Raw genomic sequence first — 17,330 nt, forward strand, 5'->3', positions numbered from 1 at the left:
TTTATTATACACATACTCACTGATATCAAGTCTGTTTATTATTCACACACTCACTGATATCCAGTCTGTTTATTATTCACACACTCACTGATATCCAGTCTGTTTATTATACACACACTCACTGATATCCAGTCTTTTTATTATACACACACTCACTGATATCCAGTCTGTTTATTATACACACACTCACTGATATCCAGTCTGTTTATTATACACACACTCACTGATATCCAGTCTGTTTATTATACACACACTCACTGATATCCAGTCTGTTTATTATACACACACTCACTGATATCCAGTCTGTTTATTACACACACACTCACTGATATCCATTCTGTTTATTATACACACACTCACTGATATCCAGTCTGTTTATTATACACACACTCACTGATATCCAGTCTGTTTATTATACACACACTCACTGATATCCAGTCTGTTTATTATACGCACACTCACTGATATCCAGTCTGTTTATTATACACACACTCACTGATATCCAGTCTGTTTATTATACACACACTCACTGATATTCAGTCTGTTTAATATACACACAGTCATTCATATCCAGTCTATTTATTATACACACAGTCACTGATATCCATTCTGTTTATTATACACACACTCACTGATATCCAGTCTGTTTATTATACACACACTCACTGATATCCAGTCTGTTTATTATACACACACTCACTGATATCCAGTCTGTTTATTATACACACACTCACTGATATCCAGTCTGTTTATTATACACACACTCACTGATATCCAGTCTGTTTATTATACACACACTCACTGATATCCAGTCTGTTTATTATACACACACTCACTGATATCCAGTCTGTTTATTATACACACACTCACTAATATACATTCTGTTTATTATACACACACTCACTGATATCCAGTCTGTTTATTATACACACACTCACTGATATCCAGTCTGTTTATTATACACACACTCACTGATATCCAGTCTGTTTATTATACGCACACTCACTGATATCCAGTCTGTTTATTATACACACACTCACTGATATCCAGTCTGTTTATTATACACACACTCACTGATATTCAGTCTGTTTAATATACACACAGTCATTCATATCCAGTCTGTTTATTATACACACAGTCACTGATATCCATTCTGTTTATTATACACACACTCACTGATATCCAGTCTGTTTATTATACACACACTCACTGATATCCAGTCTGTTTATTATACACACACTCACTGATATCCAGTCTGTTTATTATGCACACGGTCACTGATATCCAGTCTGTTTATTATACACACACTCACTGATATCCAGTCTGTTTATTATACACACACTCACTGATATCCAGTCTGTTTATTATACACACACTCACTGATATCCAGTCTGTTTATTATACACACAGTCACTGATATCCAGTCTGTTTATTATACACATACTCACTGATATCCAGTCTGTTTATTATACACACACTCACTGATATCCAGTCTGTTTATTATACACATACTCACTGATATCCAGTCTGTTTATTATACACACACTCACTGATATCCAGTCTGTTTATTATACACACACTCACTGATAACCAGTCTGTTTATTATACACACAGTCACTGATATCCAGTCTGTTTATTATACACATACTCACTGATATCCAGTCTGTTTATTATACACACACTCACTGATATCCAGTCTGTTTAATATACACACACTCACTGATATCCAGTCTGTTTATTATACACATACTCACTGATATCCAGTCTGTTTATTATACACACACTCACTGATATCCAGTCTGTTTAATATACACACACTCACTGATATCCAGTCTGTTTAATATACACACACTCACTGATATCCAGTCTGTTTATTATACACACACTCACTGATATCCAGTCTGTTTATTATACACATACTCACTGATATCCAGTCTGTTTATTATACACACACTCACTGATATCCAGTCTGTTTATTATACACATACTCACTGATATCCAGTCTGTTTATTATACACACACTCACTGATATCCAGTCTGTTTAATATACGCACACTCACTGATATCCAGTCTGTTTAATATACACACCGTCACTGATATCCAGTCTGTTTAATATACACACACTCTCTGATATCCAGTCTGTTTATTATACACACAGTCACTGATATCCAGTCTGTTTATTATACACACACTCTCTGATATCCAGTCTATTTATTATTCACACACTCACTGATATCCAGTCTGTTTATTATACACATACTCACTGATATCCAGTCTGTTTATTATACACACACTCACTGATATCCAGTCTGTTTATTATACACATACTCACTGATATCCAGTCTGTTTATTATACACACACTCACTGATATCCAGTCTGTTTATTATACACATACTCACTGATATCCAGTCTGTTTATTATACACACACTCACTGATATCCAGTCTGTTTATTATACACATACTCACTGATATCCAAGCTGTTTATTATACACACACTCACTGATATCCAGTCTGTTTATTATACACATACTCACTGATATCCAGTCTGTTTATTATACACACACTCACTGATATCCAGTCTGTTTATTATACACATACTCACTGATATCCAGTCTGTTTATTATACACACACTCACTGATATCCATTCTGTTTATTATACACATACTCACTGATATCCAGTCTGTTTATTATACACACAGTCACTGATATCCAGTCTGTTTATTATACACACACTCACTGATATCCAGTCTGTTTAATATACACACACTCACTGATATCCAGTCTGTTTATTATACACATACTCACTGATATCCAGTCTGTTTATTATACACACACTCACTGATATCCAGTCTGCTAAATATACACACACTCACTGATATCCAGTCTGTTTAATATACACACACTCACTGATATCCAGTCTGTTTATTATACACACAGTCACTGATATCCAGTCTGTTTATTATACACATACTCACTGATATCCAGTCTGTTTATTATACACACACTCACTGATATCCAGTCTGTTTATTATTCACACACTCACTGATATCCAGTCTGTTTATTATACACATACTCACTGATATCCAGTCTGTTTATTATACACACACTCACTGATATCCAGTCTGTTTAATATACACACCATCACTGATATCCAGTCCGTTTATTATACACACATTCACTGATATCCAGTCTCTTTAATATACACACACTCACTGATATCCAGTCTGTTTAATATACACACCGTCACTGATATCCAGTCCGTTTATTATACACACATTCACTGATATCTAGTCTGTTTAATATACACACAGTCACTGATATCCAGTCTGTTTAATATACACACCGTCACTGATATCCAGTCCGTTTATTATACACACATTCACTGATATGTAGTCTGTTTAACATACACACAGTCACTGATATCCAGTCTGTTTAATATAAACACACTCACTGATATCCAGTCTGTTTAATATACACGCACTCTCTGATATCCAGTCTCTTTAATATACACACCGTCACTGATATCCAGTCCGTTTATTATACACACACTCAGTGATATCCAGTCTGTTTAATATACACACACTCTCTGATATCCAGTCTCTTTAATATACACACCGTCACTGATATCCAGTCCGTTTATTATACTCACACTCTCTGATATCCAGTCTGTTTAATATACACACCGTCACTGATATCCAGTCCGTTTATTATACTCACACTCAGTGATATCCAGTCTGTTTAATATGCACACACTCACTGATATCCAGTCTGTTTAATATAGACACACTCACTGATATCCAGTCTGTTTAATATAGACACACTCACTGATATCCAGTCCGTTTATTATACTCACACTCACTGATATCTAGTCTGTTTAATATACACACCGTCACTGATATCCAGTCCGTTTATTATACTCACACTCGCTGATATCCAGTCTGTTTAATATACACACACTCACTGATATCCAGTCTGTTTAATATACACACACTCACTGGTATCCAGTCTGTTTATTATACACACACTCACTGATATCCAGTCTGTTTAATATACACACACTCACTGATATCCAGTCTGTTTAATATACACACATTCACTGATATCCAGTCTGTTTAATATACACACACTCACTGATATCCAGTCTGTTTAATATACTCACACTCGCTGATATCCAGTCTGTTTAATATACACACACTCGCTGTTATCCAGTCTGTTTATTATACACACACTCACTGATATCCAGTCTGTTTGATATAGACACACTAAGTGATATCCAGTCTCTTTAATATACACACCGTCACAGATAGCCAGTCCGTTTATTATACTCACACTCGCTGATATCCAGTCTGTTTAATATACACACACTCACTGATATCCAGTCTGTTTAATATACACACACTCACTGATATCCAGTCTGTTTAATATACACACAGTCACTGATATCCAGTCTGTTTAATATACACACACTCACTGATATCCAGTCTGTTTATTATACACACACTCACTGATATCCAGTCTCTTTAATATACACACACTCACTGATATCCAGTCTGTTTAATATACACACACTCACTGATATCCAGTCTGTTTATTATACACACACTCACTGATATCCAGTCTCTTTAATATACACACACTCACTGATATCCAGTCTGTTTAATATACACACACTCACTGATATCCAGTCTGTTTATTATACACACACTCACTGATATCCAGTCTGTTTAATATACACACACTCACTGATATCCAGTCTCTTTAATATACACACACTCACTGATATCCAGTCTGTTTAATATACACACACTCACTGATATCCAGTCTGTTTATTATACACACACTCACTGATATCCAGTCTGTTTATTATACACACACTCACTGATATCCAGTCTGTTTATTATACACACACTCACTGATATCCAGTCTGTTTATTATACACACACTCACTGATATCCAGTCTGTTTATTATACACACACTCACTGATATCCAGTCTGTTTATTATACACACACTCACTGATATCCAGTCTGTTTATTATACACACACTCACTGATATCCAGTCTGTTTATTATAAACACACTCACTGATATCCAGTCTGTTTATTATACACACACTCACTGATATCCAGTCTGTTTATTATACACACACTCACTGATATCCAGTCTGCTAAATATACACACACTCACTGATATCCAGTCTGTTTAATATACACACACTCACTGATATCCAGTCTTTTTATTATACACACACTCACTGATATCCAGTCTGTTTATTATACACACACTCACTGATATCCAGTCTGTTTATTATACACACACTCACTGATATCCAGTCTGTTTATTATACACACACTCACTGATATCCAGTCTGTTTATTATACACACACTCACTGATATCCAGTCTGTTTATTATACACACACTCACTGATATCCAGTCTGTTTATTATACACACACTCACTGATATCCAGTCTGTTTAATATACACACACTCACTGATATCCAGTCTGTTTAATATACACACACTCACTGATATCCAGTCTGTTTAATATACACACACTCACTGATATCCAGTCTGTTTAATATACACACACTCACTGATATCCAGTCTGTTTAATATACACACACTCACTGATATCCAGTCTGTTTATTATAAACACACTCACTGATATCTAGTCTGTTTATTATTCACACACTCACTGATATCCAGTCTTTTTATTATTCACACACTCACTGATATCCAGTCTGTTTATTATACACACAGTCACTGATATCTAGTCTGTTTATTATACACACAGTCACTGATATCCAGTCTGTTTAATATACACACACTCACTGATATCCAGTCTGTTTAATATACACACACTCACTGATATCCAGTCTGTTTAATATACACACACTCACTGATATCCAGTCTGTTTATTATACACACAGTCACTGATATCCAGTCTGTTTAATATACACACACTCACTGATATCCAGTCTGTTTATTATACACACACTCACTGATATCCAGTCTGTTTAATATACACACACTCACTGATATCCAGTCCGTTTAATATACACACACTCACTGATATCCAGTCTGTTTATTATACACACACTCACTGATATCCAGTCTGTTTATTATACACACAGTCACTGATATCCAGTCTGTTTAATATACACACACTCACTGATATCCAGTCCGTTTAATATACACACACTCACTGATATCCAGTCTGTTTATTATACACACAGTCACTGATATCCAGTCTGTTTAATATACACACACTCACTGATATTCAGTCGGTTTAATATACACACAGTCATTCATATCCAGTCTGTTTATTATACACACAGTCACTGATATCCATTCTGTTTATTATACACACACTCACTGATATCCAGTCTGTTTATTATACACATACTCACTGATATCCAGTCTGTTTATTATACACACACTCACTGATATCCAGTCTGTTTATTATACACATACTCACTGATATCCAGTCTGTTTATTATACACACACTCACTGATATCCAGTCTGTTTAATATACACACACTCACTGATATCCAGTCTGTTTAATATACACACCGTCACTGATATCCAGTCTGTTTAATATACACACACTCTCTGATATCCAGTCTGTTTATTATACACACAGTCACTGATATCCAGTCTGTTTATTATACACACACTCTCTGATATCCAGTCTGTTTATTATTCACACACTCACTGATATCCAGTCTGTTTATTATACACATACTCACTGATATCCAGTCTGTTTATTATACACACACTCACTGATATCCAGTCTGTTTATTATACACATACTCACTGATATCCAGTCTGTTTATTATACACACACTCACTGATATCCAGTCTGTTTATTATACACATACTCACTGATATCCAGTCTGTTTATTATACACACACTCACTGATATCCAGTCTGTTTATTATACACATACTCACTGATATCCAGTCTGTTTATTATACACACACTCACTGATATCCAGTCTGTTTATTATACACATACTCACTGATATCCAGTCTGTTTATTATACACACACTCACTGATATCCAGTCTGTTTATTATACACATACTCACTGATATCCAGTCTGTTTATTATACACACACTCACTGATATCCATTCTGTTTATTATACACATACTCACTGATATCCAGTCTGTTTATTATACACACAGTCACTGATATCCAGTCTGTTTATTATACACACACTCACTGATATCCAGTCTGTTTAATATACACACACTCACTGATATCCAGTCTGTTTATTATACACATACTCACTGATATCCAGTCTGTTTATTATACACACACTCACTGATATCCAGTCTGCTAAATATACACACACTCACTGATATCCAGTCTGTTTAATATACACACACTCACTGATATCCAGTCTGTTTATTATACACACAGTCACTGATATCCAGTCTGTTTATTATACACATACTCACTGATATCCAGTCTGTTTATTATACACACACTCACTGATATCCAGTCTGTTTATTATTCACACACTCACTGATATCCAGTCTGTTTATTATACACATACTCACTGATATCCAGTCTGTTTATTATACACACACTCACTGATATCCAGTCTGTTTAATATACACACCATCACTGATATCCAGTCCGTTTATTATACACACATTCACTGATATCCAGTCTCTTTAATATACACACACTCACTGATATCCAGTCTGTTTAATATACACACCGTCACTGATATCCAGTCCGTTTATTATACACACATTCACTGATATCTAGTCTGTTTAATATACACACAGTCACTGATATCCAGTCTGTTTAATATACACACCGTCACTGATATCCAGTCCGTTTATTATACACACATTCACTGATATGTAGTCTGTTTAATATACACACACTCACTGATATCCAGTCTGTTTAATATAAACACACTCACTGATATCCAGTCTGTTTAATATACACGCACTCTCTGATATCCAGTCTCTTTAATATACACACCGTCACTGATATCCAGTCCGTTTATTATACACACACTCAGTGATATCCAGTCTGTTTAATATACACACACTCTCTGATATCCAGTCTCTTTAATATACACACCGTCACTGATATCCAGTCCGTTTATTATACTCACACTCGCTGATATCCAGTCTGTTTAATATACACACCGTCACTGATATCCAGTCCGTTTATTATACTCACACTCAGTGATATCCAGTCTGTTTAATATGCAGACACTCACTGATATCCAGTCTGTTTAATATAGACACACTCACTGATATCCAGTCTGTTTAATATAGACACACTCACTGATATCCAGTCCGTTTATTATACTCACACTCACTGATATCTAGTCTGTTTAATATACACACCGTCACTGATATCCAGTCCGTTTATTATACTCACACTCGCTGATATCCAGTCTGTTTAATATACACACACTCACTGATATCCAGTCTGTTTAATATACACACACTCACTGGTATCCAGTCTGTTTATTATACACACACTCACTGATATCCAGTCTGTTTAATATACACACACTCACTGATATCCAGTCTGTTTAATATACACACACTCACTGATATCCAGTCTGTTTAATATACACACACTCACTGATATCCAGTCTGTTTAATATACTCACACTCGCTGATATCCAGTCTGTTTAATATACACACACTCGCTGTTATCCAGTCTGTTTATTATACACACACTCACTGATATCCAGTCTGTTTGATATAGACACACTAAGTGATATCCAGTCTCTTTAATATACACACCGTCACAGATAGCCAGTCCGTTTATTATACTCACACTCGCTGATATCCAGTCTGTTTAATATACACACACTCACTGATATCCAGTCTGTTTAATATACACACACTCACTGATATCCAGTCTGTTTAATATACACACAGTCACTGATATCCAGTCTGTTTAATATACACACACTCACTGATATCCAGTCTGTTTATTATACACACACTCACTGATATCCAGTCTCTTTAATATACACACACTCACTGATATCCAGTCTGTTTAATATACACACACTCACTGATATCCAGTCTGTTTATTATACACACACTCACTGATATCCAGTCTCTTTAATATACACACACTCACTGATATCCAGTCTGTTTAATATACACACACTCACTGATATCCAGTCTGTTTATTATACACACACTCACTGATATCCAGTCTGTTTAATATACACACACTCACTGATATCCAGTCTCTTTAATATACACACACTCACTGATATCCAGTCTGTTTAATATACACACACTCACTGATATCCAGTCTGTTTATTATACACACACTCACTGATATCCAGTCTGTTTATTACACACACACTCACTGATATCCAGTCTGTTTATTATACACACACTCACTGATATCCAGTCTGTTTATTATACACACACTCACTGATATCCAGTCTGTTTATTATACACACACTCACTGATATCCAGTCTGTTTATTATACACACACTCACTGATATCCAGTCTGTTTATTATACACACACTCACTGATATCCAGTCTGTTTATTATAAACACACTCACTGATATCCAGTCTGTTTATTATACACACACTCACTGATATCCAGTCTGTTTATTATACACACACTCACTGATATCCAGTCTGTTTATTATAAACACACTCACTGATATCCAGTCTGTTTAATATACACACACTCACTGATATCCAGTCTTTTTATTATACACACACTCACTGATATCCAGTCTGTTTATTATACACACACTCACTGATATCCAGTCTGTTTATTATACACACACTCACTGATATCCAGTCTGTTTATTATACACACACTCACTGATATCCAGTCTGTTTATTATACACACACTCACTGATATCCAGTCTGTTTATTATACACACACTCACTGATATCCAGTCTGTTTATTATACACACACTCACTGATATCCAGTCTGTTGATTATACACACACTCACTGATATCCAGTCTGTTTATTATACACACACTCACTGATATCCAGTCTGTTTAATATACACACACTCACTGATATCCAGTCTGTTTAATATACACACACTCACTGATATCCAGTCTGTTTAATATACACACACTCACTGATATCCAGTCTGTTTAATATACACACACTCACTGATATCCAGTCTGTTTAATATACACACACTCACTGATATCCAGTCTGTTTATTATAAACACACTCACTGATATCTAGTCTGTTTATTATTCACACACTCACTGATATCCAGTCTTTTTATTATTCACACACTCACTGATATCCAGTCTGTTTATTATACACACAGTCACTGATATCTAGTCTGTTTATTATACACACAGTCACTGATATCCAGTCTGTTTAATATACACACACTCACTGATATCCAGTCTGTTTAATATACACACACTCACTGATATCCAGTCTGTTTAATATACACACACTCACTGATATCCAGTCTGTTTATTATACACACAGTCACTGATATCCAGTCTGTTTAATATACACACACTCACTGATATCCAGTCTGTTTATTATACACACACTCACTGATATCCAGTCTGTTTAATATACACACACTCACTGATATCCAGTCCGTTTAATATACACACACTCACTGATATCCAGTCTGTTTATTATACACACACTCACTGATATCCAGTCTGTTTATTATACACACAGTCACTGATATCCAGTCTGTTTAATATACACACACTCACTGATATCCAGTCCATTTAATCTACACACACTCACTGATATCCAGTCTGTTTATTATACACACAGTCACTGATATCCAGTCTGTTTAATATACACACACTCACTGATATCTAGTCTGTTTATTATACACACAGTCACTGATATCCAGTCTGTTTAATATACACACACTCACTGATATCCAGTCTGTTTAATATACACAAACTCACTGATATCCAGTCTGTTTAATATACACGCACTCACTGATATCCAGTCTGTTTAATATACACACACTCACTGATATCCAGTCTGTTTATTATACACACATCACTGATATCCAGTCTGTTTATTATAAACACACTCACTGATATCTAGTCTGTTTATTATTCACACACTCACTGATATCCAGTCTGTTTATTATACACACACTCACTGATATCCAGTCTGTTTATTATACACACACTCACTGATATCCAGTCTGTTTATTATAAACACACTCACTGATATCTAGTCTGTTTATTATTCACACACTCACTGATATCCAGTCTGTTTATTATACACACACTCACTGATATCCAGTCTGTTTATTATAAACACACTCACTGATATCCAGTCTGTTTATTATACACACTCACTGATATCCAGTCTGTTTAATATACACACACTCACTGATATCCAGTCTGTTTAATATACACACACTCACTGATATCCAGTCTGTTTAATATACACACACTCACTGATATCTAGTCTGTTTATTATACACACACTCTCTGATATCCAGTCTGTTTATTATAAACACACTCACTGATATCTAGTCTGTTTATTATTCACACACTCACTGATATCCAGTCAGTTTATTATACACACACTCACTGATATCCAGTCTGTTTATTATACACACACTCACTGATATCCAGTCTGTTTATTATAAACACACTCAAAGATATCTAGTCTGTTTATTATTCACACACTCACTGATATCCAGTCTGTTTATTATACACACACTCACTGATATCCAGTCTGTTTATTATAAACACACTCACTGATATCCAGTCTGTTTATTATACACACTCACTGATATCCAGTCTGTTTAATATACACACACTCACTGATATCCAGTCTGTTTAATATACACACACTCACTGATATCCAGTCTGTTTAATATACACACACTCACTGATATCCAGTCTGTTTATTATACACACACTCACTGATATCCAGTCTGTTTCTTATACACACACTCACTGATATCCAGTCTGTTTAATATACACACACTCACTGATATCTAGTCTGTTTATTATTCACACACTCACTGATATCTAGTCTGTTTATTATACACACACTCACTGATATCCAGTCTGTTTATTATACACACACTCACTGATATCCATTCTGTTTATTATACACACAGTCACTGATATCTAGTCTGTTTATTATACACACACTCACTGATATCCAGTCTGTTTAATATACACACACTCACTGATATCCAGTCTGTTTAATATACACACATTCACTGATATCCAGTCTGTTTAATATACACACAGTCACTGATATCCAGTCTGTTTATTATTCACACACTCACTGATATCCAGTCTGTTTAATATACACACACTCACTGATATCCAGTCTGTTTAATATACACACACTCACTGATATCCAGTCTGTTTAATATACACACACTCACTGATATCCAGTCTGTTTATTATACACACACTCACTGATATCTAGTCTGTTTATTATTCACACACTCACTGATATCCAGTCTGTTTAATATACACACACTCACTGATATCCAGTCTGTTTAATATACACACACTCACTGATATCCAGTCTGTTTATTATACACAAACTCACTGATATCCATTCTGTTTATTATACACACAGTCACTGATATCTAGTCTGTTTATTATACACACACTCACTGATATCCAGTCTGTTTAATATACACACACTCACTGATATCCAGTCTGTTTATTATACACACACTCACCGATATCCAGTCTGTTTATTATACACACAGTCACTGATATCTAGTCTGTTTATTATACACACACTCACTGATATCCAGTCTGTTTAATATACACACACTCACTGATATCCAGTCTCTTTATTATACACACAGTCACTGATATCTAGTCTGTTTATTATACACACACTCACTGATATCCAGTCTGTTTAATATACACACACTCACTGATATCCAGTCTGTTTATTATACACACACTCACTGATATCCAGTCTCTTTATTATACACACAGTCACTGATATCTAGTCTGTTTATTATACACACACTCACTGATATCCAGTCTGTTTATTATAAACACACTCTGATATCTAGTCTGTTTATTATTCACACACTCACTGATATCCAGTCTGTTTATTATACAAACACTCACTGATATCCAGTCTGTTTAATATACACGCACTCTCTGATATCCAGTCTCTTTAATATACACACCGTCACTGATATCCAGTCCGTTTATTATACACACACTCAGTGATATCCAGTCTGTTTAATATACACACACTCTCTGATATCCAGTCTCTTTAATATACACACCGTCACTGATATCCAGTCCGTTTATTATACTCACACTCGCTGATATCCAGTCTGTTTAATATACACACCGTCACTGATATCCAGTCCGTTTATTATACTCACACTCAGTGATATCCAGTCTGTTTAATATGCAGACACTCACTGATATCCAGTCTGTTTAATATAGACACACTCACTGATATCCAGTCTGTTTAATATAGACACACTCACTGATATCCAGTCCGTTTATTATACTCACACTCACTGATATCTAGTCTGTTTAATATACACACCGTCACTGATATCCAGTCCGTTTATTATACTCACACTCGCTGATATCCAGTCTGTTTAATATACACACACTCACTGATATCCAGTCTGTTTAATATACACACACTCACTGGTATCCAGTCTGTTTATTATACACACACTCACTGATATCCAGTCTGTTTAATATACACACACTCACTGATATCCAGTCTGTTTAATATACACACACTCACTGATATCCAGTCTGTTTAATATACACACACTCACTGATATCCAGTCTGTTTAATATACTCACACTCGCTGATATCCAGTCTGTTTAATATACACACACTCGCTGTTATCCAGTCTGTTTATTATACACACACTCACTGATATCCAGTCTGTTTGATATAGACACACTAAGTGATATCCAGTCTCTTTAATATACACACCGTCACAGATAGCCAGTCCGTTTATTATACTCACACTCGCTGATATCCAGTCTGTTTAATATACACACACTCACTGATATCCAGTCTGTTTAATATACACACACTCACTGATATCCAGTCTGTTTAATATACACACAGTCACTGATATCCAGTCTGTTTAATATACACACACTCACTGATATCCAGTCTGTTTATTATACACACACTCACTGATATCCAGTCTCTTTAATATACACACACTCACTGATATCCAGTCTGTTTAATATACACACACTCACTGATATCCAGTCTGTTTATTATACACACACTCACTGATATCCAGTCTCTTTAATATACACACACTCACTGATATCCAGTCTGTTTAATATACACACACTCACTGATATCCAGTCTGTTTATTATACACACACTCACTGATATCCAGTCTGTTTAATATACACACACTCACTGATATCCAGTCTCTTTAATATACACACACTCACTGATATCCAGTCTGTTTAATTTCCACACACTCACTGATATCCAGTCTGTTTATTATACACACACTCACTGATATCCAGTCTGTTTATTACACACACACTCACTGATATCCAGTCTGTTTATTATACACACACTCACTGATATCCAGTCTGTTTATTATACACACACTCACTGATATCCAGTCTGTTTATTATACACACACTCACTGATATCCAGTCTGTTTATTATACACACACTCACTGATATCCAGTCTGTTTATTATACACACACTCACTGATATCCAGTCTGTTTATTATAAACACACTCACTGATATCCAGTCTGTTTATTATACACACACTCACTGATATCCAGTCTGTTTATTATACACACACTCACTGATATCCAGTCTGTTTATTATAAACACACTCACTGATATCCAGTCTGTTTAATATACACACACTCACTGATATCCAGTCTTTTTATTATACACACACTCACTGATATCCAGTCTGTTTATTATACACACACTCACTGATATCCAGTCTGTTTATTATACACACACTCACTGATATCCAGTCTGTTTATTATACACACACTCACTGATATCCAGTCTGTTTATTATACACACACTCACTGATATCCAGTCTGTTTATTATACACACACTCACTGATATCCAGTCTGTTTATTATACACACACTCACTGATATCCAGTCTGTTGATTATACACACACTCACTGATATCCAGTCTTTTTAATATACACACACTCACTGATATCCAGTCTGTTTAATATACACACACTCACTGATATCCAGTCTGTTTAATATACACACACTCACTGATATCCAGTCTGTTTAATATACACACACTCACTGATATCCAGTCTGTTTAATATACACACACTCACTGATATCCAGTCTGTTTATTATAAACACACTCACTGATATCTAGTCTGTTTATTATTCACACACTCACTGATATCCAGTCTTTTTATTATTCACACACTCACTGATATCCAGTCTGTTTATTATACACACAGTCACTGATATCTAGTCTGTTTATTATACACACAGTCACTGATATCCAGTCTGTTTAATATACACACACTCACTGATATCCAGTCTGTTTAATATACACACACTCACTGATATCCAGTCTGTTTAATATACACACACTCACTGATATCCAGTCTGTTTATTATACACACAGTCACTGATATCCAGTCTGTTTAATATACACACACTCACTGATATCCAGTCTGTTTATTATACACACACTCACTGATATCCAGTCTGTTTAATATACACACACTCACTGATATCCAGTCCGTTTAATATACACACACTCACTGATATCCAGTCTGTTTATTATACACACACTCACTGATATCCAGTCTGTTTATTATACACACAGTCACTGATATCCAGTCTGTTTAATATACACACACTCACTGATATCCAGTCCATTTAATCTACACACACTCACTGATATCCAGTCTGTTTATTATACACACAGTCACTGATATCCAGTCTGTTTAATATACACACACTCACTGATATCTAGTCTGTTTATTATACACACAGTCACTGATATCCAGTCTGTTTAATATACACACACTCACTGATATCCAGTCTGTTTAATATACACAAACTCACTGATATCCAGTCTGTTTAATATACACGCACTCACTGATATCCAGTCTGTTTAATATACACACACTCACTGATATCCAGTCTGTTTATTATACACACATCACTGATATCCAGTCTGTTTATTATAAACACACTCACTGATATCTAGTCTGTTTATTATTCACACACTCACTGATATCCAGTCTGTTTATTATACACACACTCACTGATATCCAGTCTGTTTATTATACACACACTCACTGATATCCAGTCTGTTTATTATACACACACTCACTGATATCCAGTCTGTTTATTATACACACACTCACTGATATCCAGTCTCTTTAATATACACACACTCACTGATATCCAGTCTGTTTAATATACACACACTCACTGATATCCAGTCTGTTTATTATACACACACTCACTGATATCCAGTCTCTTTAATATACACACACTCACTGATATCCAGTCTGTTTAATATACACACACTCACTGATATCCAGTCTGTTTATTATACACACACTCACTGATATCCAGTCTGTTTAATATACACACACTCACTGATATCCAGTCTCTTTAATATACACACACTCACTGATATCCAGTCTGTTTAATTTCCACACACTCACTGATATCCAGTCTGTTTATTATACACACACTCACTGATATCCAGTCTGTTTATTACACACACACTCACTGATATCCAGTCTGTTTATTATACACACACTCACTGATATCCAGTCTGTTTATTATACACACACTCACTGATATCCAGTCTGTTTATTATACACACACTCACTGATATCCAGTCTGTTTATTATACACACACTCACTGATATCCAGTCTGTTTATTATACACACACTCACTGATATCCAGTCTGTTTATTATAAACACACTCACTGATATCCAGTCTGTTTATTATACACACACTCACTGATATCCAGTCTGTTTATTATACACACACTCACTGATATCCAGTCTGTTTATTATAAACACACTCACTGATATCCAGTCTGTTTAATATACACACACTCACTGATATCCAGTCTTTTTATTATACACACACTCACTGATATCCAGTCTGTTTATTATACACACACTCACTGATATCCAGTCTGTTTATTATACACACACTCACTGATATCCAGTCTGTTTATTATACACACACTCACTGATATCCAGTCTGTTTATTATACACACACTCACTGATATCCAGTCTGTTTATTATACACACACTCACTGATATCCAGTCTGTTTATTATACACACACTCACTGATATCCAGTC

The sequence above is a fragment of the Heterodontus francisci genome, chromosome 8 (genome assembly GCF_036365525.1).
Source record: "Heterodontus francisci isolate sHetFra1 chromosome 8, sHetFra1.hap1, whole genome shotgun sequence".
Lineage (NCBI taxonomy): Eukaryota > Metazoa > Chordata > Chondrichthyes > Heterodontiformes > Heterodontidae > Heterodontus > Heterodontus francisci.